We start from the raw sequence: 9,496 nt of genomic DNA on the forward strand, positions 1-9,496 counted from the left end.
TAGTTGTTTATCTCTCTTTTTCTCAGCTTCTTTATTTTCCATCATTTCATCTTCTATATTACTGATTCTCTCTTCTGCCTCATTTATTCTAGCAGTTAGCGCCCCCATTTTTGATTGCACCTCATTAGTAGCCTTTTTGATTTCTACTTGGTTGGATTTTAGTTCTTTTACTTCTCCAGAAAGGGTTTCTCTAATAACTTCCATATTTTTTTCAAGCCCAGCTAGTATCTTTAAAGTGATGATTCTGAACTCTAGATCTGACATCCTACTAATGTCCGTATTGAGTAGGTCCCTGGCAGTCGGTACTACCTCTTGTTCTTTTTGTTGAGGTGATTTTTTCCATCTTGTCATTTTGTGCAGAGGAGAATAGATTAATGAGAGAACAGAATGCTAGCAGAGTAACAACGTCCCCAGAAAATATACTCTAAATAAATCAGAAAAGATCTGAAGCAGTGGAAAAAGAAATGGACAGAGAGAAAAAAGAAAAAGAAAAAAAAAGAAAAAGATAAAGATAAAAACAAACAAAAACAAACAAAACAAAACAACAAAAACCAAAAAAACCAGAATGTGATCAAATATGATCAGGCTGGTATATAGATCAGTGCCACACACTAGATTTGGGGTGTATTTTGGTCTTTTAGAAGAAAGTGCCTCCTGAAATTTTAAAGAAAGAAAAACATATATGTACAAAAATAAGGGTTGATATGATGAAGGGATGGAATATGACTGTAAAGATGGAAATTATAAAAAATTTTATAAAAGGGATTGATAAGAAGTTGTTTGAAAAAAGAAGGAAGAGGATTTAAAAAAAGAAAAAAGAAAAAAAAAGGGAGAGAATGTGATCAGGCAGGGGTGTAGAAAAAACCATGTACTAGAGATTTAGGGTATATTTTAATCTGTTAGAAGAAACTATCTCAAAATTTTAAAGAGGGAACAACTTATATAAATATGCCAAAAATACGGGTAACTACTATGAAGGGATAGAATATGACTCTAAAAATGAAAAATAAAAATGTTTTTTAAAAAAAGGGATTGATAAGATGTTGGTTGAAAAAGGGAAAAAGAAAAATTCAAAAAAAAAAGAAAAGAAAAAAAGACAGTTAAAAAAAAACTTAACTTTGAAAGACTAAAGAATCATGGTAAAAAAGCCATGGATTCTATGTGCAGTAGTCCCCTAGCGCTGGAGTTCCGCCGTTCTCATTGATCGGTAAACTTGGTCTTGGCTGGCTGTTCTCGCTGATCTTCTGGGGAGGGGCCTGTTGCCGTGGTTTCCAAATGTCTCTGCCGGAGGTGGAATTGCCCCACCCTTGCCCCCTCCTGGCTAAGTAATCTGCTTGGGTTTGCTCTCCGGAGCTTTTGTTCCCTGTGAGCTTTCCGTACAGCTTTGGAGGTAGAGAGTGAAAATGGCGGCCTCCCAATCTCCGCCCCGGAGGAGCCAAGAATTTGGGGCCCTACTCCTCAGTGAGCCCCCAGAGAAAAGCAGTCAGTCACTCCCATCTCCCCGGTCCCCGGCCGCACTCTGTGCTCACCCAGCCTGTGACCGCGCGTTTCTATCTCTGGCACCCGACCCCGGGTGGAGTCTCCAAACCCAGCAGATCCCTGCGGTGCACTCTCGTGCGGCTCCTCCCGGGGGAGGAAGGTGAGTCTCCCCAGATCTGCCGCTTGTTGGGTCCCTGCTGGAGGAGCAGTGGCCCGACTCTGCCGCGGATCACAGTTTATGGCAACCCCGACCTGAGAGCCCGCGCCTGGGCTCCGCCTCTGCAGCCAGCTTCCCTGCTCCATTACTTGGGAGCTCTGCCACACTCAGGCACCCCCGGTCTTTCTGTGACCCCGAGGGTCCTGAGACCACACTGTCCCGGAGGGTTCCACCCCCCGCTTAACCACCAGAGTGACGTCCCTCAGCGGAGCAGACTTTTAAAAGTTCCGATTTTGTGCTCCGTGGTTCTATCAGTTGCCAGAAGTGGCCAACGGAGGCCCCTCCCCCGCCGTCTATCCTCCTGAATATCGCCTCGGATTCACTTCTCCGCACATCCTACCTTCCAGAAAGTGGTCGCTTTTCTGGTGAGAGAGTTGTTGCTCTTCTTTTCTTCGATCTCCTGTTGAGTTTGTAGGTGTTCAGAATGGTTTGATCCCTATCCAGCTGAATTCCTGAGAGGAGACGAAATCCAGGTCTCCTACTCCTCCGCCATCTTGCTCCGCCCCCCAGTAATTCAATTTTTAACTTTTTTGTGGTATCTCCATACTGTTTTCCATAGTGGCTACATCAATTTACATTCCCACCAGCAGTGCACAGGGTTCCCTTTTCTCCACACCTTTGATAACACTTATTTCTTGTCTTTCTGGTAATAGCCATTCTAATAGATGTGAGGTGATGTCTTATTGTGGTTTTGATTTTTATTTCCCGGATGATTAGTCCTGCTGACCATGATTTCATGTATTTGTTGACTATCTGTACTTTTTTCTTTGGGAAAATGTCTGTTGAAATCTTCTGCCCATTTTTTAAATTTGTTTTTTTTTTTTTTTTTTTTGCTATTGAGTTCTATGAGTTCTTTATAATTTTTGGATATTAACCCTTTATCAGATATATGATTTGAAGATATTTTTTAGGTTGCCTTTTCATTTTGCTAATGGTTTTCTTTGCTATGCAGAAACTTTTTGGATTAATGTAGTCCTATTTGTTTATTTTTGCTTTTGTTGCTTTTGCTTTTGGTGTCAAATCCAAAAAATCATCACCAAGACAGATGTCAAGGAGCTTATCTTTTATGTTTTCTTCTAGGAGTTTTATGGTTTCAGATCTTACATTCAAGTCTTTATTCTATTTTAAATTAATTACTATAAATGGTGTATGAAAGTGGTCCAGTTTCATTCTTTTGCATATACCTGTCCAGTATTTCCAACACCATTTACTGAAGAGACAATCCTTTCACATTGTATAGTCTTGGTTCCTTTGTCCTAAATTAATTGACCGTATATGTATGCATTTTTTTCTGGCCTCTTTATTTTGTGTTTCACTGATCCTTGTGTCTGTTTTAATGTCACTGCCATATGGTTTTGATTACTATATAGCTTTGAAATCATGGAGCATGATGCTGCAGCTTTGTTCTTTCTTAAGATTGGTTTGGCTATTTGGGGTCTTTAATGGTTTCATACGAATTTTAGAATTGTTTGTTCCAGTCTGTGGAAGATACCATTGAAATTTTTATGGTAATTTATTTTTATTTTTTATTGAAGTATAATTAACATATAATGTTATATTAGTTTCGAGTGTACAACATATTGATTCAATAATTCTATACATTACTCAATGCCCACCATGATAAATGTAGTCACCATACAACATTATTGAATCTGTAGGTTGCTTTGGGTAGTATGGAATTTTAACAGTACTAATTCTTCCAATCCATAAGCATGTAATATCTTTTCATTTATTTCTGTCTTCTTCAATTTCTTTCATCCTTATCATAGTTTTCAGTCTACAAGTCTTTAATGTTTTTGGTTAAATTTATTCTTAGATATTTTATTATTTTGATGACTGTAAATGCTTTACATTTCTAATTGCTTTTTAAGCTCATCATACAAATGTCATGTGATTTTTGCCATTTAGTTATAAATATTTTTCAAAACCTATTTTGATTTTCCTTGATGCGTGATTTTTTATGAGTATGTGCATGTGTTTCTCTGTGTGTTTTTTCCAAAACTCTAATGCTATTGCACTATCATCAGAGAGTCAAGGAATGCAACTTATATGATATTGACTTTTGAAATTTGTCTAATCTTCTTCCAAAGCTTACTATTATGTGTTAAAAATTTTTTGTAAAAGTGGAATTATTGATTGCAAAGTTTATAAGCATGTTTTGTTTTAATTTTTATTTAAATTCTAATGAGTTAATGTACAGCGCATTATTCGTTTCAGGAGTAGCATTCAGTGATTCATCACTTATATCCAACACCAAGTGTTCATCACAAGTACCCTCCTAAATTCCCATCACTAACCTATCTCATCCCCCACCCACCTCCCTCCATCAACCCTCAGTTTGTTCTCTATCATTAATAGTCTCTTACGATTTGCTTCCTTCTCTTTTTTATTTCTTTTTCCCCCCTTCTTAGGTGTTCATCTGTTTTGTTTCTTAAATTCCACATATGAGTGAAATCATATGGTATTTGTCTTTCTCTGATTGACTTATTTTGCTTGGCATAATACACTCTAGCTCCATTCATGTTGTTGCAAATGGCAAGATTCATTCTTTTTGATGGTTGAGTAATATTCCATTATATATATATCACATCTTTATCCATTCATCAGTTGAAGGACATTTGGGCTCTTTCCATAGTTTGGCTATTGTTGATAATCCTGCTATAAACATCGGAGTGCATGTGCCCCTTTGAATCATTATTTTTGTATCCTTTGGGTAAATACCTAGTAGTGCAATTGCTGGATCATAGAGTAGTTCTATTTTTAACTTTTTGAGGAACCTCCATACTGTTCTCCAGAGTGGCTGCACCAGTTTGCATTCCTACCCACAGTGCAAGCGTGTCCCTTTCTCTGCATCCTCACCAACACCTGTTATTTCTTGTGTTGTTAATTTTAGCCCTTCTGAGAGGTGTGAGGTGGTATCTCCTTGTGATTTTGATTTGTCTAAGCATGTTTAGATAACTGTTAATATATTGCCATGATGCTTTCTAGGAAGTTTTATACTCAGCAACAGAGCATAATAACACTGAATTAGAGGAAACTGCCTGTTTGGCATATTGGAATGTAGAAAATCTTCAAATGAATAGAATTTATTTTAAATCTTAGTGAGGCTGAACAAAATTTTATAAATGTATTGAATATTTGTGTGTCATATTTTATTAATTCCCTTATTGTGACTAAAACTAATTTTCCATTGAGTTTTAGTCTTTTATTGATTGATAAAGATTCTCTATAAGATTTTTTAAAAATAAACTTACACCAAACATGATCAATTTTTATAAATATTTCAAAAGTATTTTCAGTCTCTATTTGATGGGTAATGGGTTCTATATATGTCCACCAGGTCTAGCTTGTGTAATTGTGTTGTTTAAATCTATACTATTACTTAATTTTATTATACTTATATATCTATAAGCTTAAGGTGGAAATATATTAAAAGGCCCCACTATTATTGTGGATATGTCAATTTTTACTTAAAATTTAATTTTTGCTTTACTTATATTTGAATTTATGTTACTTTCTTAGTGGGTTATTTCTTTTATATATATATATATTTTTAAAGATTTTATTTATTTATTTGACAGAGAGAGACACAGCGAGAGAGGGAACACAAGCAGGGGGAGTAGGAGAGGGAGAAGCAGGCTTCCTGCGGAGCAGGGAGCCTGATGCAGGGCTTGGTCCCAGGACCTCCGGATCATGACCTGAGCCAAAGGCAGACACTTAACGACTAAGCCACCAGGCGCCCCAGTGGGTTATTTCTTTTATCATTTCATGCTAACTCCTATTCCTGTTAATTTTTTAAATTAAACTTTATGTTATGAGATAATTATAGATTCATATTAAATTTTAAGAAATAATAAAGAGAGATCCTTGTACCCTTTGCCTTTTCCCTAATGGTAACATCTTGCAAAACTATAGCACAACATCACAACCAGTATTGACATTGAGACAGGATACAAAGAATTTCCATCACCACAAGGATCCCTCTTACTGAACTTTGATAGCCACACTCACCCCCCACATCCTTCCTATATGTTCCTAACCTCTGGCAACCACCAATCTGCTCCCCATTTCTATAATTTTGTCCTTTCAAGACTGTTATATAAATGGAATCATACGGTATTTAATCTTTTGGGGTTGGCTTTTTTTCACTCAGCATAGTTCTCTGGAGATTCATCCAGGTTATTAGGTATATCCATAGTGTGTTCCTTTTTCTACTGAGTAGTATACCATGTGTTTATTACTGTATGTAGTAAGTAAGTATACCATGTAAGTAAGTATACCACAGTAAGTACTGTATGTAGTAAGTAGTATACCATGTGTTTACTACTGTATGTAAAGGCATCTGGGTTGCTTCCAATTGTGGACTACTATGAAAAAAAAATTCATGTACAGGTGTTTGTGTGAATGTAAGTCTTTATTTCTCTGGATAAATTGCTGGGTCATGTGGTAAGTCCATTTTTAGTTTTAAAAGAAACTACAAATTGTTTTCCACTGATAATCCCACCAGCAATGTATGAGCAATCCAATTTCTGCATATCTTCACCAGCATTTGCTGTTGTCTTTATTTTTTTAGTATTAGTCATTTTGATAATTGTGTAGTGATATCTCATTGTAGTTTAAGCTTGCATCTCCTTATGATGTTGAATTATGATGTTGAACATTTTTTCATGTGGATGTTTGCCATATATATCTTCTGTGAAATGTCTTCTCTAATTGCATTGTTTCTTATTTTGAGTTTCAGAGTTCACTATATATTCCAGATACTAGCAGTTCTCTGGAAATGTGGTTTACAAATTCTCTCTCCTAGTCTGTAGTTTATCATTCCCTTAGTTTAATAGAGTCTTTCAAAACAGAGTCTTAAATATAGAGAACAAACTGATGGTTACCAGAGGGGAGGTGAGTGGGGGGATTGGTGAAATTTGTGATGGGGATGTAGGAGCACACTTGTGATGAGCACCAGGTGTTAAATGGAATTGTTGAATCACTATATTGTACACCTGAAACTAATATAAGACTATATGTTAACTATATTGGAATTAAAATATACATATATTTAAACAGGGCTTTCATGGAGCAAAAACTTGTCATTTTGATGAAATCTAGTTTATCTATTTTTCCTTTTATGGATTAAGCTTTTGGTGGTAAGTCTAAGAATTTTTTGCCTAGTCCCACATCCTTAAATTTTTCTTCTATCTTTATTACCAAAAGTTTTATAGTTTTATGTTTAACATTTAAGTCAGTAATTCATTTGGATTCTGGCATCTTGCCCAAAGCCTATCCCAAACTTTTACACTGTCCCTATTGTCCCAGAACAGAAAGTCAATTCAAACTAGGTATTTTAGGGTTTGCATTTTGCAACCTCTCTCTTAATACTTGTTTTATATTAGTTTTTATACTAGTATTAATAATAATTAGTATTATCAATGCTAATAATTATCAATACTAATTATTATATTAGTAGTGGCATTAGTATTACTAATTATATTTTATATAATATTATTTGATATCAGCATTATGACTACATTGTGGGATGAAAATTTATTATTTCAAAGTCTGGAATATAGACAAATATTTATCAATTCTGTCTTATTTGGTATCTCAGTTGTCAACTGGGACAAGATTCAAGAGTCCCAAAAGGAAAATATTCATACTAATTTGATCAAATATGAATATTAAATATTTAACCAAATATGAATATTGATTTAACCCAAAATCATGGTATAACTGTACTGGGAGAATAGGTAGAGAGAAAGACTATGTAGATGAGTAGAAGGAGTGCAGGAGCCATAAATTTTAATTTTTCATATCAAGAAATAATAAATTGACTCAAAATTAAAAATCAATATGTAGGAATTTAAGCATGTTATTTAGAAATCTGGAGATCATAACTGGAAGAAATAGGTGAAAGTTTTGAAAATGACTCTAGGACAGTGGAGAGAGATGGGAAGGAGGGCTATGGTTTTCATTAAAAGCCTTGTGAAATTATTTGACTTTTGTAATTATTTACACATGTAACTTTGATAACATAATTTTTTTAAAAAAGGAAACAAGTTGCCAAAGGCAGTTCTGCATCATGTCGTGCTATCTTCTGATATTGGACCATTGATGTTAAGAACAGTGGCTACTTGAGTTTTTTCTAAGGGCAATGGACTGAAAAATAAAAGTGGTCACCAGACCAAAGAACACTGCACGCTCCCATGCTTCAGTGGGCCCACCTGTAAGCATGCATGTGTGGAAGAAATAACAACTATCTTCTGGTGAGTTTGGACATCACTTACTAGTTAGATCCTACATGCCCAGGAATGTGTGGAAACTGATACCTGGAGCTCTCCACATGAATGGAGTTGATGTCAGGTTTATATTAGTATCAAGTGATCCACCAAAAAATCAGTGGCATTGGAAAAGAACTGGCCATGTGTAGATCTGATTTATCCATAGATAAACTACAAGACCTTAAAACAACCTGCATCCATTTTTATGGGAGAAAGGACTCAATTATCTCTGAGGTTGACATACTAACATTCGAGGAGACAGAATGCTTGTTTCAAGGCAGAGAAAGGTTCTGAGAGGCTGCAGCAGTTGCGGGTAGCTCTGGTTGGGTCATTAGCTCCCATTCAGAAAGGTCAGGTACCAGAGACATGTCGCAGAGGGCTGATGAGGGAACAGGATGTCTCAAGTCTAGGAAGATTTTCCACTGGGACCCATGGCCTCTCTTGCAAGCTCCCAGAAGAGGTCTCTCCTTCAAAAGTGGCTCTGTGTGGACCTCAGCCAGCCATGCTCACTGGGGGCAGCTTGTGGCACCCAGGATCTGGGGGCTCTGATCCCAGCCCAAGGAGCTAATCCTTAGTGATGGCAAGTGATGTGATAAGTTCTTTCATGCCAAGAACCACATTTTAAGCATTTTTGTATCCCTAAGTTCTCTCCCCAGACCATTGCAAGTGCATTCATTTCCTTCATACAGCACTTATTCAACAAATATACAAGTGTTACTTTCAGTTGAAAATGCGAATGTTAGCAGAACACCAGTTTGTATGTCACAGAAAATACTCTATTGCCAACCAATTTTTCCCATCCTGGGAAAATAAGTGCTTGTAATGAACTAATTGTTATGTTTAGGAGGGTCTTATACAAAAATCCTTGTCTTTTAATCAAATTTCAAATTGAGTTCTATTAATTTCCCAAGTTACTAATTTGTCAAATTCCTAACAATAAAGAAGAGGCCTATGATAATAGTTCACATTTGTTATGGGAAGATTTTTTAAGTTGTTGTTTCCAAGAATTAATCAAATCTAATGTATAAATTAACACAAATATCAAAGATATTTTTCTTCATTTTTTTATTTAAGTTTAATTAACATATAATGTATTATTGGTTTCAGAGGTAGAGGTCAGTGATTCATCAGTCTTATATAATATGCAGTGCTCCTTACATCACGTGGCCTCCTTAATGTCCATCACCCAGTTACCCCATCTCCCCACCTCCCTCCCCTCCAGCAACCCTCAATTTGTTTCCTATGATTAAGAGTCTCTAATGGTTTTTCTCCCTCTCCGATTTCATCTTGTTTTATTTATTCCTCTCTTCCCCTATGATCCTCTGTTTTATTTCTTAAATTCCACATAACAGTGAGATCACATGATAATTGTCTTTCTCTCATTGACTTATTTTGCTTAGCATAATACCCTCTACTTCCATCCACATTGTTGCAAATGGCAAGATTTCTTTTTTTGATGGCTGAGTAGTATTCCATTGTGTATATATATATATATATATATATATATATATATATATATATATATATA

The sequence above is a fragment of the Neomonachus schauinslandi genome, chromosome 11, assembly GCF_002201575.2.
Source record: "Neomonachus schauinslandi chromosome 11, ASM220157v2, whole genome shotgun sequence".
Classification (NCBI taxonomy): domain Eukaryota; kingdom Metazoa; phylum Chordata; class Mammalia; order Carnivora; family Phocidae; genus Neomonachus; species Neomonachus schauinslandi.